This window comes from Sapajus apella, unplaced genomic scaffold (assembly GCF_009761245.1).
Source record: "Sapajus apella isolate SASKATOON/1434 unplaced genomic scaffold, GSC_monkey_1.0 scaffold153, whole genome shotgun sequence".
NCBI lineage: Eukaryota > Metazoa > Chordata > Mammalia > Primates > Cebidae > Sapajus > Sapajus apella.
The window spans coordinates 569,102-594,870 of NW_022437093.1; the positions used below are offsets into that span (position 1 = coordinate 569,102).

The 25,769-nt window shown below is 36.2% G+C and overlaps 1 protein-coding gene and 1 long non-coding RNA gene across 10 annotated transcripts in view; one reads left to right on the forward strand and one right to left on the reverse strand.

Annotated features, from left to right (window-relative positions):
- Positions 1–18,563, forward strand: part of LOC116541675 — a 19,434-nt gene extending 871 nt beyond the window's left edge. Inside the window, exons 2-3 of the long non-coding RNA XR_004264894.1 lie at positions 10,939–10,947; positions 18,456–18,563. This is a non-coding gene — a long non-coding RNA (uncharacterized LOC116541675). The remainder of the gene's footprint in view (positions 1–10,938; positions 10,948–18,455) is intronic.
- TANC2 (tetratricopeptide repeat, ankyrin repeat and coiled-coil containing 2) overlaps positions 1–25,769 on the reverse strand; it is a 435,131-nt gene that overhangs the window by 116,233 nt on the left and 293,129 nt on the right. The window lies entirely within an intron of this gene.

A 25,769-nucleotide genomic window follows, 5' to 3' on the forward strand; every position in this document is an offset into this window, starting at 1 on the left:
TATATGGCCAAACTTATCAGTCCTTTTCTTTGTGGGTTCTGCCTTTAATGCTGTTCTTTGAAAGTTCCTTCTTAATCCAAGATTATAAAAACATTAACATATTTTTTTCTAGTGCTTTTTTGAGTCTGGCAGAGAGTAGGGATCTAACTTTATTTTTTTTCCCCAAATGGTTAGCACATTTTCTCACTGACAATTTAAATTATCACTAATTTATAATGCTTACTTTACCTGATTTATATTGGGTTTGTTTTTAAGTTATCTAGTTTGTTCCACTTATCTGTAAGTCTATTACTTCTGTATCTGTGTCATGCTGATTTAGTTGTTATTATGCATTAGGTAATTGTGAGTCTCCCACCATTATTCTTATTTTTTTCAATAGATTTTGAAAAATACATAGTTTCAAAAATAATTTCCAGAATTCATTTGAAATTTACCGTAAGAAATCTTTTCCATTTTATTCACTCAGTTCTGACAGTTAATCAGAAATACTCCATTTAAGTTTCACTAAATAGTAGATTTCTTGAAATAATCATAAAACATTTTCTTAAACCAAAGATAGATAATTATTTCATGTTAGCAGATATACATTTGAAAATAATGATTTAGTTTTGATGTCATATTTTAAAAACCCAGATAATTCACATGACAATTTAGAAAGCTAACATTTAAAAATGTTTATCTTTGAAATAAATGAATACAAATTAAAGCAAACTATATCTACTATTAGAAAAAACAGGGTTTTTTGGGTATATAATCATGTTCAAAACCATCTTTTAAAAAAATGTTAGTTTCTTTAGTTACTGGTAGCACTGTAAATTTGTCCAATTTTAGTGAACTGACATTTTGCAAATGCCAATTTGACCTTAAAATCCTGTTCTGGGAACTTATTCGAAGGAATTGTTTCATAAGAAAAGTGCAAACACACATACACACTCACATGTTTTTTGTAGCATGTATGGTGTTAGTAGAGATCATTTAGTAAACTACGGTATGCCTACCAAAAATTACATAGACATTAGCATAGAAAGTAATACCATGCAGAATCATGGAAATGTGGAAGTATTTATGAAATAAAATTTAGTAAAACAGAATAAAAAACAGAATATATATTATGTTACAATTTACAGTATATACAGATGGAAGGTAATAATATTCCAAAGCAAAAATAGTGAAGTTATAATATGATTAATGATATATTTAATTAGAATTTTTAAAGAAAAATTTCCAATAGGAATATTAGCTATATTTTTTAAAAGCTGCAAAATCAATTGGTTATTTTACCCAAAGAGAAAATAAAGAAATATTTTATGAAAGTCACAAATTATTCTGTCATGCATGGGTGAATGTAACTACTGCCAAATCCAACAACTAATTAAACTACATCAATTGAAACAAACAAGCATATATAACCTGGCTATCTCACTTCCACTTTTATTGTGTATACATTTTTAGAAAATTAAAACAAAGTATATGTAGCTAAAATGTTTAACTATTGTAGCTATAGAATGATTTTAAAAATAAAAAAATATAAATATATAAAATCAGCTATTTCAATCTGAATGTTGGGCTGAGTATTTGGTTTATACTTCCTTTGATTGATAGGCAGTGATGGACCATTTAAGTGGACCTAATAATAAGGCAGGCTCACTGGAGAGGGAAGACAGACCAGAGATACCCTGAAGACTACTCACAGCAATAGTACCAGAAAATGTGATGAAGTCCTGAACCAGGGAGATACCAATGAAACTGGAAAGGGTGAAGAAATATGTAGGACCTGTCAAAAAATTAGATGTAGAGAGATACGGAGGGGAAGAAACCAAAGATTTTCCCACAGTTTCAAGTCTGCGGGATTATGGAGCTGAAGAGCACCAAAATAAAAATATATGAAGAGAATTACTATGGGATAGAAATAGCTTTCCTGCTTTCTTTCTGTTATGTAAAACATACCTATGAATTAGAGATAAAACCTCAATATCTGGGAGGAAAGAATTAAAACTTTGGATATATTAGAGCATGCTCAAATTTAAATTTCAACTGCAGTAAACAAGATTGTTACTGAGTTAATCTCTATAGAAAATCAAAGAACCACACCAATATTCTTCTGTGATTATGTGACAGTTCTATACTCATACAAGCCCTGAAACTCTGAGTTTGAATTCTACAGAATATAAAAATGTAGCAGAAATCCCTTTTTTTTTTTTTTGAGACAGAGTCTTGCTCTGTCACCAGGCTGGAGTGCTGTGGTGCAATCTCGGCTCACTGCAACCTCTGCCTCCTGGGTTCAAGTGATACTTCCACCTCAGCCTCCTGGGTAGCTGGGGCCACAGGTGTGTGCCACCACGCCCTGCTCATTTTTTTGTATTTTTAGTAGGGACGGGGTTTCACTGTGTTGGCCAGGATGGTCTTGATCTCTTGACCTCGAGATACGTCCACCTCGGCCTCCCAAAGTGCTGGGATTACAGGCATGAGCCACTTCACCCGGCCCAGAAATCCTCTTTATTTAAGGCTTTTATTTTATGCAGGCCACTGAAATGAGGAATATGTATAGGATGAAGGTCTGAATATCTTAGACAAGTTAGCTGATAATTATTTTCAGATTACATTAAGGGGAAAGAAACTTACATGAACTGATATAAGCACTTGCTAACATAGGAAAGGGCAGTAGGCTGAGAAGAGTAAGGAGCTCATAAAATAAGAATTAACAAACTAGAAGTAGTAGAAAAGAAAGGGTCCTTCTCATTAACTACTCCTATTGCTACCCCCAACTGAGGCTGGAATAACCAGTGCTGGCACTGGGCCTGTCTGATGATAAAAAGGACCGTATCACTTCTCTACACAAAACCCTCCAGTGGTTCCTTATTGCATTTAGAATAAAATAAAAACTCCCTACCTTAGTGCTCAAGGCTTAGATGATCTGAACCCTGCCTACCTACCCCTGCAGGCATCTCACATCACTTCCCCTCAATCTGTGCCCCAGCTCTTCTGGCCTTTCAGTTTCTTGTTTTAGCTTAAATGCTACTAGTTAGAGGGGCTTCCCATGGCAATATTTTAAAGTTGTTTTCCCTACTGTTCATCATTTTTTTTTTTTAAAGACAGAGTCTTGCTCTGTTGCACAGTCTGGAATGCAGTGGCAATCATAGTTCGCTGCAGCCTCAAATTCCTGGGCTCAGGCAATCCTCTTGCTTTAGGTTCCCAAGTAGCTGGGACTACAGGCATTTGCCACCATACCCGGCTATTTTTTAAAAACTTTTTGTAGAAACGGGGTCTTGCTATGCTGCTTAGGCTGGTTTTGAACACCTGGCCTCAAGCAATCTTCTTGCTTTGGCCTCCCAAAGTGCTGGGATTACATGGGTGAGCCATCATGCCCAGCCCCCATCATTTTCTTTTAGCCAGAGGGCTTGTTTCTCTTGGAGAATTTATCAAAAATACTAATTATTTTATTTTCTTATCACATATCACAATCATTCTATCAGTATATAGTCTGGGGTACATAGTAAAGGCTCAGTAAATATTTGTTGAATGAATGAATATTGAAGAAAGGAATCAAAAAGTATTATTAAAATAATTTTTATATATTAGGAAAGGAGACGAGTGAAGTATTCTGTCATTATATCAGAGCCCACACACATCTTGAGTATAATTAAAATGAAAGTTCCTGCTATTTACTAAGAATTAAACTTAACTAGGCAATCCCAGTCTGTCTTCAAGTCTTACGAATTTTTCCTTAGAAGTATCTCTTACATCAGTCACCTCTGTTCACTTCCAACTGCTCACACCTAGCTCATTTTGCTATATTTACTCTCCTTGCTTCCTACCTGGTTTCCCTTACTTTCTGCCTCAGTCAATCCATTTTGGATATTCTACCAGACCAATTCTCTATTACAATGATTGCATCGTGTCTTTTCCCTTCCAGCGCCTCCAAAGATGCAGTTTTCTGCTGTATCAAATCTAGGCTATGCTCCTCCCCAGGTTCTGATGGCTCCCTGTAACATGGCTCAATTCTGTCTTGTCCACTCCTCACAGCCCACCACCATGTGCTATTTGAGGCAGACAAGGCAGTCTTCGCAGAGTATCCTGACAAACTGCTCCATTCCAGTTCCTTTGCCTTAGTGCAGGTTATTCCTTTTACCTGAAATGCCTTCTTCTTCTCTTCAAATCATGTCTATATATTATTGACAAGGTTAATTTTCATCTTCTTCGTAATATCTTCCTTAATCAATCTAGTCCTCATTTATTTTCCTCTTCCCAAACTAAGTTTACTCCAAATAATTTAGTGCTTAATTTACACTACTTAACATTTTAAAATCTTGTCTGTCCAATCAGATTGCAAGCTCTTAAAGAAAGGATAATGTCTGGCCCAGTTTTAAATACAGACTACAGGTGAAAGAAGAAAAAAGGGAAACGATAGGGGGCGGGGCCAAGATGGCCGACAAATAACAAGAGCTATTTATGACAAACCCACAGCCAGTATCATACTGAATGGGCAAAAGCTGGAATCATAGTAAATCCTATTCAACAATGAAATAGGAATCCTTTTACACTGTTGGTAGGAATGTAAATTAGTTCAATCATTGTGGAAGTCAGTGTGGCAATTTCTCAAGAATCTAGAACCACAAATACCATTTAATCCAGCAACCCTGTTACTGGGTATATACCTAAAGAAATATAAATCATTCTACTATAAAGACATATGCACACATATGTTTATTGCAGCACTATTTACAATAGCAAAGACATGGAACCAACCCAAATGCCCATCAATGATAGACTGGATAAAGAAAATGTGGCACATATACCCCATGGGATACTATGCATCCATAAAAAGGAATGAGATCATGTCGTATGCAGGGACATGGATGAAGGTGAAAGACATCATCCTCAGGTAAACTAACACAGGCACAGAAAACCAAACACTGTATGTTCTTATTCATAAGTGGGAGTTGAACTATGAGAACACATAGACACAGGAAGGGAAACAACACATACCAGGACCAGTTGGGAGTTGGGGGACAAGGGAAGGAAGAGCATTAGGACAAATAACTAATACATGCAGAGCTTAAAACCTACATGATGGGTTGATAGGTGAAGCAAACCACCATGACACATGTATACCCATGTGACAAACCTACACGTTCTTCAATTGTATCCTGGAACTTAAAGTAAAATAAAATAAAATAAATCAATAAAAAAGGAAATCTTGATTGTAGGTTTTTATATATATTCTTCACAAAATTTTTTAAAGTCAAGGTGAACATAACATAAAATTAACCACTTTCAAGTGTACAGTGGCATCTAGTACATTCACAATGTTGCACAACCGCCACTTCTATCTAGTTCCAAAACATTTTTGTTGCTCCAAAAGAAAACCCTGTATTACTAAAGAGTTATTCTCCATTGCTCCCTCCCCAAGTCTCTGGCAAAAAGCAACCTGCTTTCTTTGTCTGTGGATTTACCTATTTAAATATCTCAAACATGAGATGTAACATTTTGTGTCTGGCTTCTCTCACTCAGCATAATTAAAGGTTCATTCATGTTGTAGCTTATATCAGTACTTCATTCCTTTTGATGGCTGAATAGCATACATTGTACGTATATACCATGATGCTTATCCATTCATCCACTGATGGATATTTGGACTGTTTCTACCTTTGGTACTATGAATAGTGATGCTATATACATTCATGTGTATGTATTTGAGCCCGTTTTCAATTCTTTTGGGTAAATACTTAAAATTACTGGATCATATAGCAATTCTATGTTTAGCTATTTGAGGAACCACTAAACTGTTTTCCACAGGGGCTACACTATTTTACATTCCCACCAGCAATGTACAAGAGTTCCTATTTTTCCAAATCCTCATTAACACTTGTTAGTTTTCTTATTTTTTTTTTTATTACAGCCATCCTAGTGGGTGTAGAATAGTATCTCACTGTGATTTTAATTTGCATTCCCTAATGACTGATTATGCTGAACATCTTTCCATAAGCTAGTCATCTGTATATCTTCTTTGAAAAATGTCTATTCAAGTCATTTATTCATTTTTAAATTGGGCTGTCTTTTTGTTGCTGAATTGTAGGAGTTCTTTATATACTCTGGATACTAGACCCTTATCAGATACACGATTTGCAAATATTATCTCCCATTTTGTAGGATGTCTTTTCATTTTCTTCATAGTGTCCTTTGATGTACAAAGATAATCTTAATGAAGTGCAAAATACCTTATTTTTTGGTTACTGTTGTTTCTCATGCTTTTGGTGTCATAGCTAAGTATCTTTTGCCTAATCTAAGGTCATGAGGCTTTTTCCTATGCTTTTTTTCTAAGAGTCTTATAGTTGTAGCTCTTACCTGTAGGTTAGGTTGTTGATTCAGTTTGAGCTGATTTTTCTGTATGGTGTGAGGTAGGGTCCAACTTCATTCTTTTGCAGGTAGATATCCAGTTGTCCCAGCATTATTTGCCAAAGAGACTTTTCTTTCCTAGACTTGGCACCCTTGTTTAAAAACAATTAGCTATAGATGTATGGAGTTTATTTCTTGACTTTTAATTGTATTACATTGGTCTTCATGTATATTCCTATGCCAGTATCACACTGTTTTGATTAATATAGCTTTATGATAAATTTTGAAATTGGGAAATTTGACACTTCCAACTTTGTTCTTCTTTTTCAATATCATTTTGGCTATTCAAGGCCCCTTGCAAGTCCATGTGAATTGGAGAATTGCCTTTTCCATTTCTTCCCAAAAGGCTGTTGGAATTTTTGCTAGAGATTGTGCTGTATTTGCTAGGGATTGTGCTGTATTTGTAGATTGTGTTGGGTAGTACCAACATCTTAACATTAAACCTTAATAGAGTATACAGAAGAAACATAGCTGCTTTTTGTGGGCTGATATTGTATCCTGAAACTTTCCTGAATTCATATTATTAGCTCAAGTTTGTTTGTTTGCTTTTTGTAGATTTTTTTTTCTAACCCTTTCACTTTCTCTTCTCCTTCTGAGACTCCCAAATGCACACTGGTAAACTTGATGATGTTCCACAGGTCTTGTAGGCTCTGTTCATTTTTCTATGTTCTTTTTTCTTTCTCTTCTACAGACTGAATAATTTCAACAGTTTATCTTCAAGTTCACTATTTCTTCTGCTTACTCAAATCTGTTGAACTTCTCTGGTGAATTTTAAATTTTATCTATTGTAATTTCCAACTCCAGAATTTCTATTTGTTTCCTTTCATAGTTTTTGTCTCTGTTGATATACTCTATTTGTTCATACATTGTTCTCCTGGTATCCTTTCATCCGTGGTTTCCTTTAGCTCTTTGAGCCTATTTAATATAGCTGATTTAAAGTTTTTGTCTGCTAGGTCCAATGTCTCAGCTTCCTCAGGGATGGTTTCTGTCAATTTATTTTTTTCCACTGAATAGGCCATACTTTCCTATTTCTTTGTATGTCTTGTCATTTTTTAACAAAAACTATGCCTTCTGAATATTATAATATGGTAACTCTGTATATCAGATTCTGCCTCCTTCACAGGGTTTGCTGTTGTTGCTTATTTTGGTTCTACTGTTGTCCATTTATTTAATGATTTTTCCAAACTATTTTTGCAATGACTCTCCTCCTTATTGTGTGTGATCACTGAAGTCTCTCTTCTATTATCTCAGTGGTCAGCCAGTGATCTGACAGATTTCCTTAAATGCTGATATTTATGGCAGGAAAAAGGAAATAGAAAGATCAGCTGGCCCCATGACTTGTGGAGATGAAAAGGAAGGGAAGATAAACCTCACCCATGACTGCCTCAGTTGTGGGCTCTCCTGACAAGAGGAACTATGGACTCCTCATAAAATTCTTATAGCATTTTTATAGATGAGTCTAATTAGGCCTATAGAGATGTAAGGCCACATAGTTAAAGAACTAGACCCAAAACCTAGTTTCCTCTCTAAAATCCAGGCCTTTTCTGTTATAATATCTTGTATCTGTTTGTTCTACAGTATTTGATTATTAAATCTGAATGTGGCATGAGTTATCCCACTGATGACCAGAATTGAATAGGCTTATATGACTGGGTAAGCCAGCTTCTTTCCCCTTACCTCTTCTTCTACTTCCCTTTAGGAACTGCATGCTTGGCCAGAGGCAGCCTTTCCAGAGTGGAGAGCTATTCAGAGACTTAGTTGCTTTCTAAATAGACTTATCTTTTCAGGTCCAAGATTACTTTACATGTTGTTTCAAAGGAGGCTTTTACAAATATGACTAATGCTAATTTATAAAAGGGAATTATAGACTCAAAGGCTTCAGTTTTTGAGAAATAGTCTATTAAGATAACTTGTTCTCATGTTGACATAATGCCTCATCATATTTTATTCTACTGAGAAAGCTTTGACATTTTAAAAAGTTATTTTAAAATTTTTCTAAAAATGTAATTAATTCACAAAAGCTTCAAGTGAAGAACACACACAAAATTAGCCCAGTACCATATGGCAAAACAACTGTAGACACTAAGAACAGCCCAGAAATGGATGGTTTCTGTGCCTCAAAACCTAGGGCTTTTATCAGATCAATACGCTAAAAGAAAGCCATACCTTCTACATACTCAACTATAAATTTAGAACATATGAACAAGAAAGCACTGCTGGCCTGCATCATGGGCATAGATATAATGAATATTCTCTGTGGGGTTCGCATTCCTAAATACATGTTTCTTTATTTTGAGTATCTGCTGGTTTCCAAGAGATTTTCTAAGGCAGAAACCACTGAAGTAATTCAGTGACAAGTTGCCATTGCAACTATAGCTGAGCTAAGGAAAAAAGATGAACTGATCCGTACCACTGAGCAACAGAATGTGACTTTGTTAACCACAGCATCCAGAAAATGGTAAAACCAATGCAGCAACAGAGCAGGAAGATCATTCCACCCTTCTAGAAGCATTCCGGTAAAGTATACTGATATCTGCAGTTTACTTTGAAATGTATAAAAAACGATAGGTGCATAAAGAGATAGGTAGATGAACAGATGTGATAAAATAAGACAGTACAATGTTTATGATAAAATCAAGATGGTGGGCATAAGAGTGTTTGTTGTAAAATTCTTCCATTTTGTTTAGCCGGAAATTTTTCTAATAAAATGTTTGAGGAAAAATATAAAATGGAAAAGCATTCTAATATGGCACACAAATAAGACAAACTTGGGAAAGCAATTTCTTTTTTTTTTCTTTTCTTTTTTTTTTTTTTTAGAGACAGAGTCTCACTCTGTCACCTAGGCTGGAGTGCAGTGATATGATCATAGCTCACTGCAGTCTTGACCTCCTGCATGCTCAAACAATCTCCCTATCTCAGCCTCCTGTAGCTGGGACTACAGGCATATGCTACCATGCCGGCCTAATTTTTTGTATTTCTTTGTAGAGACAGGGTTTCACCATGTTCCCAGGCTAGTCTCGAACTCCTGAACTGAAGCAATCTACTAGCCTTGGCCTCCCAAAGTGCAAAGTGCTGGGATTACAGCCATGAGCCAACATGCCTGGCCTAGTAGTTTAAGGGATTTAAGAACTCCTCCAGTCTTTAATCACTGGGTCTATCTCTTCAATGTATATTAGGCTTGTGGCAGATAAATGAATTCTTTCTAGGAAAGTTTCTGTGAGACCATCAATAGTTATAATGATGTATCTAGGCTTAAAAATAAAATTTAGGGGCTGGGTACAGTGGCTCATGCCTATAATCCCCCCACTCTGGGAGGCTAAGGTGAGAAGATTGCTTGAGCCCAGTAGTTCAAGGTGAGCCTGGGCAACATGGCAAAACCCCGTCTCTACAAAAAATACAAAAATTAGCTGGGTGTGGTAGCATGTGCCTGTAGTCCGAGCCTGAGGTGGGAGGATAGCTTGAGTCCAAGAGGTGGAGGCTGTATTAAGCTGTGATTATGCCACTGTACTCTGCGGGTGGGAAAAACCCAACCACAAAAAAAAAACCTTACTTTTTTTCAACTAAGGCAAAGAGTAAACCTTCAAAAAACAAAGAAAAATGCATTAAGTCTAACAGATCTGTCCAGTCAAACGCAAATATAAACAGCTGCAGCTAGGGGAAAGAGAGGATAGGGAAGTGGGGGCTCTAACTGGATTTTGACTACCGCATATTTATTCATGGAAAAGAACTGTGAATCATTTAAAAAGAAGTCAGCCACAGGACTGGCAGAAGAAAGTGTGTGTAACACAGCCAAAGTCTTGTGCAAATAAAAGCAGAGATGCATTTCCTCACATTCTTCTATAATGACTATAAAGTCTAGCCTGTAAGGACCTCTGTTCCTTAATTTGGGGCTTGTTTTTGGGGTTCACACCATGCATGCTATTCTCCATGTAAAACAGGGAAAACACATGTGCTTCAGACAAAACCTGGTATCACATTAGCACCAAACATAAGGCAAAACACACACTTACTTTTTCTTAATACTTAAACCATGGTAGAAGCTCGTTTTTCTACTGAGTTTCTAGAAGGGCTCATTCTTCCATTTATAAGAGTCAAGTCTGTTTATTCTTGGTGCTCAGGAATGGGACTAGAGTAGGCAGTTATTCCTATCCCAGGAAATAAATTTTTGAAGAATATAAAGCAATTTGAATCAGGTCCTAAAACACAGTCTAAAGATAATGGTCTGAAAAATGTTCATTCTAGATAAATTCTGTTAAGAAAATGAGAATAAATAAAGCAGAATCACTTTTTTGGGTGAGCAGGGAAACACACAGCAAGGAGGGTAAAACTGTAGATTCAGAGTCAGGCTGCCTCAGTTTGTATCCTATCTCTGTGCAAGCTTAGGCTAGTTGTTTATGTCATTGATATCTCAGCTTCTTCATGTTTAAAATAGGGTTAATGATACTGTGTAGACAGAATGAGTTAATACATGTAATATGCTTAAGACAGTGGCTGTTAACTGTGTTAGCTGTTATCACCATCCATATCATGAAGCGAACAGAGACATCCAGTGTAATCATAATCGCCCCCTCCCACATACATTTATTTAAAACAAAACTAAACAAAAAGGATACCAAAACACATTGGCCCTTTCTGGGCCATCTTTCCTTTGATGCTGCTTCTTCACTTCCATTCTTCCTTTTACCACCCAACTTTTGGAAAGAACCATGTTTGCAATTTTCACTTTCATAGCAATAATTTATAGCCTGGCCTCCATCCAAAATACTCTGCTCTAATTGTTTTGGTTAAAGCCACTAAAGACTTTCTGTTAAATCAAATTATTTATTTTCACTCTTTATGCTTCTTACTCACTTTTTAGTATTTCACACTGTTTACGCATCCCTACTTTTTGAAATAGTCTCCTTTCTTGGGTTTAATCATGACAACACTTTCTTCTAGCTCTTGTCTTCTACTCCTGATACAGCCTCAATGAGTCCTGCTTTCTGCCCATTTTTAAAATACTGCCAATCCTAGGTTCTATATTTTAATGATTTTTTTTTCCTTCTCAATCTCAAAGGAATAGACTAGTGGCTTTCATAATAATGTAAGTGGTAATAGTGCCCAAGTTTATATTCTATTCTAGACTCATTCCTGTACAGCACTTCAGACAACTTAGAAGAGTTATCTACTTGGATATCCAATAGAAATCTAAAACTTAAAATGTTTAAAACTAAATTTATCTCTCTTACCTTAATCTATTCTTTCTCTTCCATTTGTTATCACAGTTAATGAAATATCACCATCTGTCTGGTCTTCCAAGATAGAAAGGTGAGACTTACCCATAATTTCTTCTTCCTTAATCATTACAACTAATTTGTCACAGGTGTTAACGATTATTTTTGAGGAACATCTCTTACATAAAATAACTTTCCTTTTTTCCCATTCCACTGCGATTTATAGTGCTATAACCTTGGAGTGGTTGCTGGTTCACTCTAAGCCTCAGTTTTGTCATCTGTAGAATGAGGATATAAGAGCATTTATCTGATAAGGTTAAATGAGAAAATGCATGTTAAGTCCTTAGCTCAGAACCTAATGAATTCTCAGTGAAATGACAGCTATATAATTTAGGTTCTCAAGATGTTCTGCTTTTATTTTAATGAATAATCTTGCATCTCTCACATTCCTTTTGTATAAAGCCACCAAATATCTGTATCTGACATGATGATGTACACCCCTACACTGCTACCCTTGTATCTCATTAACTCACCTCACCATAATCACCCAACCTAGTAATGTGCCACTACAGTTCTTGTCACAGGGTATGTATATTTAATAATGTTTAGTAAACAAATTTGTGAATAAAGCTAATATGGTTTCCACTCTCAACAGCAGAGAAATGTGTATAGACTTGGTTTGGGTAGAACACGAAGGCTAGGGGAAGACAGTTAAGGGTGCAAATCTAGCCTTTGAAAATCACTGCTCTGTATGGTAATAATAAAAGAAAATGAATCATTTGTTTGCCATCTTTCAGGAATACATTTCCTGTTTAAAGGCTACTGTCCTAAACAAAAGACCATTAAATAACAAGAGGGGGAAGAAAAATAATTTTCCAAGCTCTGTGCATGTCACAGATAAGACCTGGATACTAGCCAAGGCACTGTTAATTAGTGAGTAGTATTTCCTATAGGCAGCTGGGGGAAGGAGAAAAATGCTTCAGAATTAGTATTTAGAGAGGACAGTATGAATTTTTTTTTAAAGATTCACTTTCCTTTAGAAAAGTTATTGAGAAGGCTGGATCCACATCCATCCATTTGGTAACTAAAGTCTTGCTAATGCTGCGGAGTTTATTGTTATGTAAACAATGACTCATTTAATTCTTCATTATTTTAAGTACAATATGCACCAAATATCTCTATGTGACATGATGATGTCCACCCCTACACTGCTTACAGAGAACCTAATTCTAACTACCAAGACAGTTACTTTCTAATGAGATATTGGTTTATGTTTTGGTCTATTTCATCTATAATATTCTTTTTAAAAATTTGACATGAATTTCCGTTTTTGGCCAACATGGAGTAACCGGGTCTAGATTAACCCTCGCACCTAAAACAATAAACAAAACAAACCCTTACACAAAATACATGAAACAATAGGTTTTAAGACAGTAGACATAAGGCAATGAAAAAGTGATTCCTAAGAGATGGAAAGCAAATGAGGCAAATCCTGTGACTGCCTACTTCTTGCTCTGCAACCATGTCCAGGCTATAATGTAAGGAGGGAGATTTCCAGTTTCCAGTTTCACATGTGAGGAGCTTGGAAGTCTCCATTTCATCCTAACAACAAGTAAAAACCTGAACAGACCAAAAAATCAACAATTCTTCCAGGATCCGTAAGAGGTGAGGGCACAGGGCGAACCACTGAGTATAGTCAGGGAGTCACAGCTTACCAGAGTAGAAAATGCAGTGGGAACCAGAGCCAGGGTAGGAAAACCTGACTTGCTATTGACAAATTGCTGGAGGCTCCATGTGAAGAAGTCTGAGAGTTAACAACTCCAAGCGCACTCAGGGATGGGGTCTGCCACCATTTTGTGTGACTTACCTCTAGAAGCCAAGCCAGGTTTTCATAGTAAATACTGAAGAAAAATCCCCTTAAGCTTCTGGCAGAAGGAAAAAAGTAGGCATTTTGAAATATGCCATAGAATAATGCTCTTAACAAGGCCTGCCTCAGGGGAACCTAGCTCACCAGAGCCCAACCTGCTGGAGTACTATCAGTGCCTAACTGAAGGGAAGCAAGCAACTCCAGTCAGCTCCAGCATTCTATGCTGGAGAAGGGAAATATTCAACTTTGTGCTTTCCAAGAAATTTGTTATTTTCATCTAAGTTGTTGCAGTTATTGGCATTTATAATTTTTTTTTATTATGCTTTCGATGTCAGTAGAATGTGTAGTGCTATCTCCTCTTTCATTCCTGATATTAGTAATTTTTGTGTTTTCTCCCATTTTTCTTAAGCAATATTAAGATTCATAAATTTTATTTATGGGGTTTATAAATTTTGCTTGTTTTTCAAATAACTAATTTTGGCTATTATTGCTAATGTTTGTCTATTTCCTACTCTACTGATTTCTGCTCTTTATTATAATATTTCCTTCTTTTTTATTAACATTCTTGGATATAGTAGTTTCTCAGGGCTGCCATAACAAATTACCACAAACTTTGTGGCTTAAAACGACCAAATTTTATTTTCTCACAGTTCTGGGGGCTAGAAGTCCAAAATCAAGGTGTCCCCAGGTCCATGCTCCCTCTGAGGCTCAAGGAGGTTTTTTCCTTTCCTAGTTTCTGGTGGCTCCAAGCAATTCGTGGTGTTCTTTGGCTTACAGCTGCATCCCTCCAACTTCTGCCTCCAAACTGACATGGCCGTCTTCCTTATGTACCTCTGTGTGACTTCTTTTCTTTTTAAAAAGATACCAGTCATTGGATTTAGGGCTTATCCTAATCTAGCATGATCGCATTTTAACTTAATTACACCTGCAAGGCCTTATTTCCAAAAAGGTCATGTTCTTAGAGTCTGGATGGACATGAATTTTTGGGATACATTATCTGATTACACTGGGTTTAACAGATACATTTTAGAACCTCTGGATTCTGTTATATTCCTCTCAAGTATGCTGATTTTTGTTCCCGTTAACTTAGTTGGGTCAAATTCTCCTTGGTGATAATAAGCAGCTGAAATACCTAAGTTATTTCAGCTTCTGGGCGCTTCTTTATTTGCAGAGTGTATTAGGACTTCTTTTATACATATATGGTTCAGTAGTCAGCCAAGGATTTGGGGCAGGATTTACACACACATTTTGGGATCCACCGCCTCTGCAGCTCCCTTTCTTTTAGAATTTCCTTGCTAAATTTCCAGGGTTCTGCCAGCTTTGGGATTCTGTCCTTTGATACTTCAAGTAAGTAAAGCTGTGGCTTTCTGCCACCTGAAGCCATCCACAGATTGGAAAGAGTCCTTAAGCAGAATGCCACCAACTTGAAAATACACTGGTTTTGGTCCCTATATTCCAAATGTAAACGCACTTCCCACTTCCATCTGCTTTTTGCCACTCTCCAGTGCCTTCAAATAGTTCTTTTTTGTACTTTGTTCATATTTTATAACTGTTATCCATGGAAGGTTTAGTCCAACCCAGAAATTCTTCTATTAACAAAAGCTGGAATTCAGACATGTTTTTATTATGGCTTTAAAATGCTTTAGTAAAGTGCACATTCATTTGTCAGGGCATAGGTGCCAGATAATGATTTTATCTCATTAGCTCTGATAGGAATATTTTTAGCTTAAAAATCTTCAGCAACTAGTTCTTACAGTACAGCCAGTACAGCTACCTATTTAGGTAGGTGTTAGCCAAGGTTAAAAGACCTACTGAAGTTCCAGCAGCATTCAGCAGAGCAACATGTCCCTATAGATCAGTATTACATAAAATCTACTTAGCAATTTTTCTAATCTTATCAGATTTCTGCTAATAAAGAGAAGCAGACAAAGAAGTAACAGAGGCATTTAAACAAGCCTTTTTTAGTTAAAAGAAAGAAGGGAGAAAACAAGAACAAAAGAGACTAAGCGAGGAGATAGATATTTTCATCATATCTTAGTAATTAATTACCACAAAGAATGGTGGGAAGGACTCTCAAAAAAGCAACTCTTAAAAAGAGGAGGGAAAGGAACAACCTTCACTATTAGCAGACATGATATTTACTTGGCAGCCTAGACTCTATTCTATATAGAGATTAGATCTATACCTAAACTGATTTTTTTTAAAATAGGTTTTACTTTTTCATCCAACAATTAAAAAAACATATTTGGAATTTAGTTTTTATTTTAATGATTTAGACTGAAAAGTACATTTCATCCTGAGGTTTAGCAAGTCTTTGAAATTTGAGAGTGTAACAGAGAATCGTGGAGTGGGTAAAAGAGAAATGAACTAAGTTAGATTTCGATTCTAGTTCAGGTTTATTATTATATGACCCTGGGCAAGTGGAATTAGCTGCTTTTGGAGGCAGTTTCATTAAATGTGAAACAGAGGACTTGGATGAAATCTTTAAGATTCTTAGTTCCAAAAAAAACTTTACAAGAATCAGATTTTGAACATATAATTGATACTGACTACGAACTAACAATAACTTAAATGTTATTTCCCTTGCTCCCTCACAGAATCCCTTTGCCATTTCATTTCCCCCGACTTCCCTATAATCTTCTGTAAAAAAGGATCAATGAAGTCAGGCATGTTTCTGAAATCTCTAGAGCTGAAGATTCTCAATCTAAGACCTTTCTAGAACTTAATCTAAAACCTTTATCTGACTCTAAGACATGGGGAAAAACAGTTAAAAATGGGGGGACTCCTTGGAAACAATAAGTTTATTTTTGAAAACACTATGTTTCTTCTTAAGGTGTCCTTTCTGTATAGTGCTCACCAATGAGGACTGCTGTACCCAGTCTAAGACTTTCAGTCCTTTGAAAACATTATGTGATAAGACATGTGCTATATAAAAGCATGAGGTTTCATAAGTTTAGTATTTCCCAGCAGGACTTAGAGCTTTTTCCTTTTACTAGATCAGCTCCATTTTCTAAATATCTTAATTTATCTCTCCTTTGGGTCACAATCCTGTTTCTCATTTATAGCCACTGGGATTATTTAACCACAGGCATTATATCATGGTAGGTTATGTGCTCAGACATATCAGTGTGCGACCTTTTGCAAATCACTTAACTCCTCTCTCCATCTCGATTTCTTACTCTGTAGAAGGGGATACAAACACTTCATGGGGCTGTCATGATAATGTAGTCATCAGCATGAAACCTGGTACACAGCAAATGCTCGGTAAATACTAGTGATGATCATGCTTTCATCCTGTCCTTCCCATTCTTGATGACGAACTCTGTTCATGTCGTTTCACTTTACACATTTCTCAATCACTTTCAGGAGTCTTGGCAGCATCATCACCTTCACATTTCAGCACCGTCTGTTGCCTACTCCTGATGTTTGTTCTTCCATAAGGGGACAGGCTAATTCAAACACAAATCTACCCTCTTAAATCTTTAAGTGAATAGAACAGCATGGTTAACTATAAGCACAATGTTGTACAGCAGACTTCTAGAGCTTCTTCATCTTTCATGCCTGATACTTTATACCCATTGAACAGCAACTCCCCATTTGCTCCTTCCCCCAGCTCCTGGCAACCACTATTCTACTTTCTATTCTGATGACTACTTTAGATCCTCATATAAGTGGAATCATGTCATATTTGTCCTTTTGTGACTGGCTTACTTCAGTTAGCAGAAAGTTCTCAAGTTTCATTTCTTGATCTATTCATCCTTCAACATTTAGGTGGTTTCTTTCGCTTGGCAATTGTGAATGATGTTGCAATAAACATAGGAGTGCAAATATGTCTTTGCAAACCTGATTTCAGTTCTTTTAGATAAATACCCAGGAGTGGGATTGCTGGACCATAGGGTAGTTCTATTTTAAATATCTGATGAACCTCCATGCTCTTTTCCATAGCAACTGCACCATTTTACATTTCCACAAACAGTGTATGGGGTTGCAATTTCTCTACATTCTCATCAACAATTGTTGTCTGGTTTTTTTTTTTTTTTTAATTAATGGTCATGTTAACAGGCGTGAGGACTATCTCATTATGGTTTTGATTTGCATTTCCCTGACGATTAGTGATATTAAGCATTTTTTCATATATCTATTGGCCATTTGGATGTCTTAAGAAATGTCGATTTAAGCCCTTTGCCCATTTTTAAACATTGTTTTCTTGTTATTGAGTTCTAAGAGTTTCTTATATATTCTGGATATTAACCCCTATTAGATATATGGTTTGAAAATATTTTCTCCTATTCCATAGGTTGCCTTTTCACTCTGTTATTTCTCTTTTTTTTTTTTTCAGGCAGGTCCTCATTCTGTCACCCATGCTGGAGTGTAGTGACACAATCATAGCTCACTGAAGCTGCAACCTTGGACTCAAGTGATCTTCCTGAGTTGGAACTACAGGCATGTACCCTCAGGCCTGGCTAATTTTTAAAGTTTTTGTAAAGACAGGTCTCACTATGTTGCCCAGGCTGGTCTAGAATTCCTGGCCTCAAGTGATCCTCCTGCCTCAGCCTGTCAAAGTGTTGGGAACATAGGAATGATCCACTGTACCCAACCTGTTATCTCTTTTTTAAGTACTAAAAATACTGATGCCAAATACTGATGGCTCGTCTGGCATAGAAATAATTTTAGTCTTTGTGTTGTACTGAATTAATAAAATTCATTAAGCATTGTGTGGGCATGTTCTTATACATTATCTTACTATCTGTGCTCCTTTAGTTCTTTTCCATCACATGTTCTATCTATTTCATTGTCCATCTGGCAGTGCATATTCTTTAAAAATTTTTTTTTAACTTTTCTTAAGTATCAACAGAGATAATTTTAAAGGTAATAAACTGTAACTTGTTTTGTTCAAAATTGCTTTTAAATGTTGCTAATTTCTATTCCTGCACACTAACTGAACAAGGTATAAGATAGAGAAATGACATGATTCTGAGCTGCATTTTAGACTGATTAGATGACAGAAAGACCAGAGAAGCAGAAAAGATAACTAATGTGTCCCTGGCTTAATACCTGGGTGATGAAATAATATGTACAACAAACTCCCATGACACAAGTTTACCTATGTAACAAACCCAGGAACCTAAAATAAAAGTTAAAAAAAAAAAAGAAGACAGAAAAACTATAGAAGGGAGACAAGTTAATTAGCAATACTGAGAATGGAGAGAATGTGAGAAACTCTGTAAGAGCTGAACCCTTAGGGTCTGTTCCTGACTAGATATAGGAGATAATGAAGATGGTGATTCAAAGCTGACTCTAAGATTTAAAGCTCAAGTGAGAGGAAAACTGAGATAGTAGTAAGAAATAGAGGAATCGAAGCTGGTTTGGGTAAATGAATCATGAGGTATCCTTTCTGACCACAGGTCCTGCTGAAATATTCAACAGTGTTTGCCATCTCCAATACCACAGAGTACAGAGTATCTACCACAAGCCAATATACTGCTATTATTGTATTACCGATTGCTTTTAATATTATGTTGTCTACTATATCGTATAGAGTGGTGGTTCAAAGCACAGGCTCTGGAGTTGGCCAGATGTAAACGGAATCCTAGCACTGCCAATTGCAAGACATAGAACCACAAGCAAGTTATTTAATCTAAGTCTCAGTTTCCTTATTACCACTACTTACATCAAAGACTTGTGAGGATTAAATAAGAATACGTTTAAAGCTCTAAACGCTGTGGCCACAAAGAGTAAGAACTCCAGTAAATGTAAGCTATCATTTTTATACAGTGTCTCACTTAACATTTGTCTTAATGTTTTAAAAAGTCCATTGCATTCTATTAATGTGGGGATAAAAAAGGGGGAAGGCTTATTTTACTCTGAAAAAAACCTTACTTTGAATCTTTGAATAACTTGCATATTAAATTTCAGCTTTCTGACATTGGTCTTATGGGAAAACATTTGTTGAGAAAAATCTGGAGTCACTGCTGAGTGCAATTTTCAGAAAGAGAACAAAGATCTTTGGAGAACAGTTAAAAAAAAGAAAGAGAGAGAAAACCCAGTTCTCCCAAAGGTTATTGCTTTTTTACATGCGTCCTCACATTTAATACCTCAAAATATAGGGAAAACATAAAAACAGTAAAGCTTTTAAAATAGGAAATATTTGATAAAATATTTATAACTATGTCAATATAGGTTTTTTTTTTTTTTTTTTTTTTTAGTTTTGCACTCAGATGTTGGCTTTTAAGGTGACATACATTTATTTTTGGGAATATCAAAACTGGCTATTTTAATTAGTTGACATTTAAGATAAAATATTCTAAAGTGAACTCTCATTGATGAAACAGCCTTTCATTTATGATTCTACAAATGAAATAATCTAATTCTTTAATTTTATGAGTATCTGGGGAAGTTATTCCACAACAAACCTTTTATATGCTACAAGATTGAAAAACTTAGATCATTTTACTAAACTACAAAAAATTTTGCGAAGTGTTATCTAAGCAAATTTATTGGCATTATGGTTACTTTAGTAGATCTAGTCACTGTTAGGGAAAATAATAAGATTAATTGGGAAGCTTATTCTTTAAATCTAATGTAGATCAAATCATCAAAATGGCATAGGAGTATGTTATTTTTCTTTACTGCACTTAAGGTATTTAAAAATATTTCCAGTGATACATCTTGCAGAGTTAGATGTCATGATTAGAGTTTTATTCATGTTACTCCACAGTCTTTTTTTAAAGTGAGTATGTGAATATTAGAAGATTAACTGGTTTATAGACTCTTCTCTTCCTCAAAGGCTACTTTTCTCTTGCAGGTCTTGTGAAAAACTTGTCATGTATTAGCTACTGCTAAGGTTTTCAGACTTTAAGACATAATTTACCAAATAAGACTGGTTTATTAGATTTGTGCACATATCTAGAGTGACTTTATTTATTTTTAATTATTATTTTCTTATAGAGTGACTTTAGTAAGTAGAGGTTTGCTTTAAAAAAATCACAACCAAGGCCGGGCGCGGTGGCTCAAGCCTGTAATCCCAGCACTTTGGGAGGCCGAGGCGGGTGGATCACGAGGTCAAGATATCGAGACCATCCTGGTCAACACGGTGAAACCCCGTCTCTACTAAAAATACAAAAAATTAGCTGGGCATGGTGGCACGTGCCTGTAATCCCAGCTACTCAGGAGGCTGAGGCAGGAGAATTGCCTGAACCCAGGAGGCGGAGGTTGCGGTGAGCCGAGATCGCGCCATTGCACTCCAGCCTGGGTAACAAGAGCGAAACTCCGTCTCAAAAAAAAAAAAAAAAAATCACAACCAGACTACTCCAAAAAGCATAGGCTAGTATCTAGCAGACATTCAAAGACATTTTCAGACTTTCAGGTACTCTGCAGAAGCTGGATGGGGTGAGAGGGACAACCTCATACAACTAAAACTTATAATCTACCCATGTAATATTTACTACAGGAAGTTATGTGCATGCAAACTTATCCTTGGATTTTGAATCTACTTAAGAAGAAAATTTAATCTTACTTGTAGAGATGCAATAATGAACAATGAGGTAGAAAAGACTGACGGAAATATTCTCTTGTAAATGTGAAAGCCAGCCAGGCAACGATCAAGATGACTAAGCAACCTAGGGATGTGTGACTCAGTAGGCTAATGTAAGAAGAGCATTTAGCTTCATGACATGCATCTTAGTCATCTTTATAAAGGATTCATTGTTTCAAAAGAGTATGGGACTCATAAATGGCGTCAAGTATGGATTTTATAAAAATGAAATTTATTGCTTTGATAAAACCAAGTTAACTGTGGCAGGGCCAATTTCACATAAATTCTGCCAATGAATCAGACTATCATTTGTACATACGCCCTCCAACCTAGTGTCTATTAAAGTAGCTAATAACTAAACACAAAGCCTCTGAATGGCCTTTTATGTAATGAGATTTAGTAAAAGTTCTAAGGAAACCAGCATATATTGAGAAATGAAGTTTTAATTAACGATGTATAACTTCTTCAAGTAGAAGAGTATGGATATAATTTAAGACCAGGTGGGTTAGGGTCTCAACATTAATTTACCCTAAGTAGCTACCATTCAAAGTCACTATGCTAGAATTTGCTTTGTATATTTTAACTCCTCCTGGTTCTCTTTATATATCCCATTATAAGATTTATTAAATTTATCCATAAAAATAAACTATTTCTTCCTTCCTTGTAATAGGCAGCAAACTTAGTTTCTATCCTTCTCTGTGGAATAAAAGCTTCCATTAAGATGATCAGAAAGAGTGGACATTTTCAGGTGGGTAATTTCTAGCATAACTCCACATTAATATAATGGTGATTAAATTAAAAAATATGAACGCCAAAATAATTAAAAAAAATTTTTTTTGAGACTGTTTCTCAGGCTGGAGTGCAGTGGTGTGATATGGGCTCACTGCAACCTCTGCCTCCTGGGTTCAAGCGATTCTTATGCCTCAGCCTCCTGAGTAGCTGGGACTATGAGCCTGTGCCATCATGACTGGCTAATTTTTATATTTTTTAAGTAGAGATGGGATTGTACCATGTTGCCCAGGGTGGTCTCAAACTCCTGACCTCAGGTGATCTGTCTACCTCAGCCTCCCAAAGTGCTGGGATTACAGGCATGGGCTACCGCACCCAGCTTAATTTTAAAATTTTAAGTTAAAAACTTTATTTGTTAAATTAATTCAAATTAATATCTATCAAAGACCTTAGGCTTTGGGGGTAGAAAAGGCGCTTGTGGTAGGTTAGCTAGCTATATAACGTGTCCTAGTACACAATCTATGACTTTTATCATTAGCATTCAAGCTCTTGGATGGTTGACGGTTAGGAATCTACTAACTTGCTGTAAGGAAACCTTGGCCAGTAGACTCACATGATCTCTCCCTTGTTGGGATGGGTTTCTGGAAACATCAATTTTAGTAGAACATTTGTTCAAAACAGCTGTTTTGAAGAATTAAAAAAAAAACAACTTTTTACTAATGAAGCAATATTGATGTCAATATCTCTGCTTCAGCAGTCAAAAGACCATTATTATCAAACAACTGCAGTTACTATAAGGCAACTGTTAAATTAATTATGTGTGTACTCTTAAACCATGTTCATGCATAACATATAACCAGCTCTCAAACTACATATTTTTGCATTTCTGTAAACAAATTATATGGACCTTGAGATATAAAGCTTATCTTCAATTACAACGACATTCTCTAAACTAGTGGTTTTAAAAGTGTGATCTGCAAAATCACCTGGAAGGTTTGTTAAGACATGGCTTGCCAGCCCCTCTCTCAGAATTTCTGATTCAGTAGGTGTGAAATGGGGTTAAAGAATCTGCATTTCTGAAAACTTTAAGTCCACTCCTGCTGGTCCCATGACCACACAGTGAGAGCCACCGAGCTCCTCTACTGCAGTAGTCTCAGTGAGAGGTAGTATTGAAGGGGGTGAAAAGTCGTTGGATTTGGAAGTCCTCTGGAGGGGTACAGCCAACAAAACAACTTTTTAAATATCATGATCCTAAAATAAAATAAAAGTGTCATCTGGGGATCCCTAGATTCTTGAGATGTTCTTGGAGTTTGCAAAGTCAAAACTGTATTTATAGTACTAAGAGGTTATTTGCCTCTTCCTACTATCATTCTTTCACAAGAGTACAGTGGAATTTTCCATAGCTTACATGACTTTAACATGTAATGGCTCTATCATTTATAAAAAAATGAATAAATGAATATTTCAATAATCCCTATTATTTTAAAATATCTATTTTAAACAAAGAGTAATATTTAACATATTAGTTTTCATTTCTAATATGATAATATCAATTTATCCCATATAAGTAAAATTTCAATTTTTTCTTTTTTTAAATGAGACAGGGTCTCATGCTATCACCCAGACTGAAGCATAGGAGAGCAATCATGGCTCATGGCTCACTGCAGCTTTGGTCTCCCAGGCTCAAGTGATCCTCCCACCTCTGCCTCCTGAGTAGCTAGGACTACAGGTGCACACCACCATGGATGGTTAATTTTCAAACTTTTTTTGTAGAGATGGGGTCTTGCTATGTTGCCTAGCACAACTGTCTCTGCTAAGCTTCTGAGCCGGAAGCCAAAAGCCTACAACACCTGGTATTTCTAGGCGATTTCCTGTCCAAGTATGAACCCGTTTCACCCTGCTTAGTTTCCAAAGGTAAGTCAAAAGCTTACCCTTTTTAAAATGAGTATAAAAGGGTTCTGGCGCTTATATTATATATAAATGAGTATAAAAAAGTTTGAGAAACGCTGCTCTTAACAGAATAATACAAAATTCTGCTTATATGAAGTTCCCAATCAATGCTTGCCATCTCAAATGTTCTTTAGATATATAACCAGACGGATATTATTTCAGACAGTCTCTATACTTGGAATCGGTCAGTCTATAAACTTAGTTATCTACTGGGTACACTACAGTGTATATGAGCACTGACTACCCTCTCTAGGATCATTTAAAACCAGAACTGTGATTAAAAAACTATTTCAGAATAAAATACCTAGGAATACAGCTAACCAGGTAGGTGAATTATCTCGCCAAGGAGAACTACAAAACACTGTTCAAAAGAAATCAGAGATGACACAAACATATGAAAAAATATTTTATGCTGATGAATAGGAAGAATCAGTATAATTAAAATGGCCATACTGTCAAAAGTAATTGATAAGATTCAATGCTATTCCTATCAAACTACCAATGACATTCTTCATAGAACCAGAAGAAACTATTTTAATATTTATATGGAACCCAAAAAAGAGCCCAAATAGCCAAGGCAATCCTAAGCAAAAAGAACAATGCTGGAAGTACCACGCTACCGGATTCTGAATTATACTACAGGACTGCGGTAACTAAAACAGCATGGCACTGGTACAAATGGACACATAGACCAATGGAGAAGAATGGAGAACCAGGAAACAAGACTACACACCTACAACTACCTGGTCCTCAACAAAATTGACAAAAACAAGCATAGGGAAAGGACTCCCTATTTAATAAATGGTGCTGGGACAACTGGCTAGCCATATGCAGAGGATTGAAACTGTATTCCTTCCTTACACCATATATAAAAATTAACTCAAGATGGATTAAAAACTTAAATGTAAAATCCCAAACTATAAAAACCCTGGAAGACAACCCAGGCAATACCATTCTGGACACAGACATGGGCAAAGATTTCATGATGAAGACACTGAAAACAATTCCAACATGAGCAAAAACTGACAAGCAGGATCCAATTAAACTAAACAGCTTCTGTACAGCAAAAGAAAATATCAACAGAGTCAACAGACAACCTAAAGAATGAGAGAAAATTTTGCAAACTATGTCTCTGACAAATGTCTAATACCCAGAATCTACAAGGAACTTAAACAAATTTATAAGAAAAAAAGAGACCACATCATTAAAAAAAATGGACAAAGGACACAAATAGTCACTTTTCAAAAGAAAACATACATGCAGCCAAAGGCATATGAAGAAGAGCTCAGTGTCAGAACACATGGACACAGGGAGGGCAACAGCACATACTGGGGCCTGTTGGGGGGTATGGTGCAAAGGGAGAGAGATCATTATAACAAATACCTAACGCATGCGAGGCTTAAAACCCAGGTGACAGGCTGATGGGTGCAGCAAACCACCATGGCACATGTACACCTATGTAACAAACCTGCATGTTCTGTACATGTATCCCAGAAGTTAAAGTAAATTTTTTTTAAAAAAGAAAAAGAGCTCAATGTCACTGATCATTAAAGAAATGCCAATCAAAAGCACAGTGAGATGCTGTCTCATACCAGTGAGAAAGACTATTAATAAAAAGCCAAAATATAACCGATGCTGGCGAAGTTGTGGAGAAAAAGGAACACTTATACACAGTTGGTAGGCGTGTCTTCCACAATCAGTTCAATTATTGTGGAAAACAGTGTGGCAATTCCTCAAAGACCTAAAAATAGAACTGCCATTCAATCCCACAATCCTGTAACTGGGTATATGCCCAAAGGAATATAAACTGAGTATATGCCCAAAGACACATGCACTTGTATGTTCACTGCAGCACTGTTCACAATAGCAAAGACCTGGAATCAACTTCAATGCCCATTGATGGTAGATTGGTTAAAGAATATGTGATACATATATACCATGGAATACTATAAAGCCATAAAAAAGAACGAGATCATGTCTTTTGCAGGAACATGGATGGCGCTGGAGGCTGTTACTCTTGGTGAACTAATGCAGGAACAGAAAACCAAATGCCACATGTTCTTACTTACAAGTGGGAAAT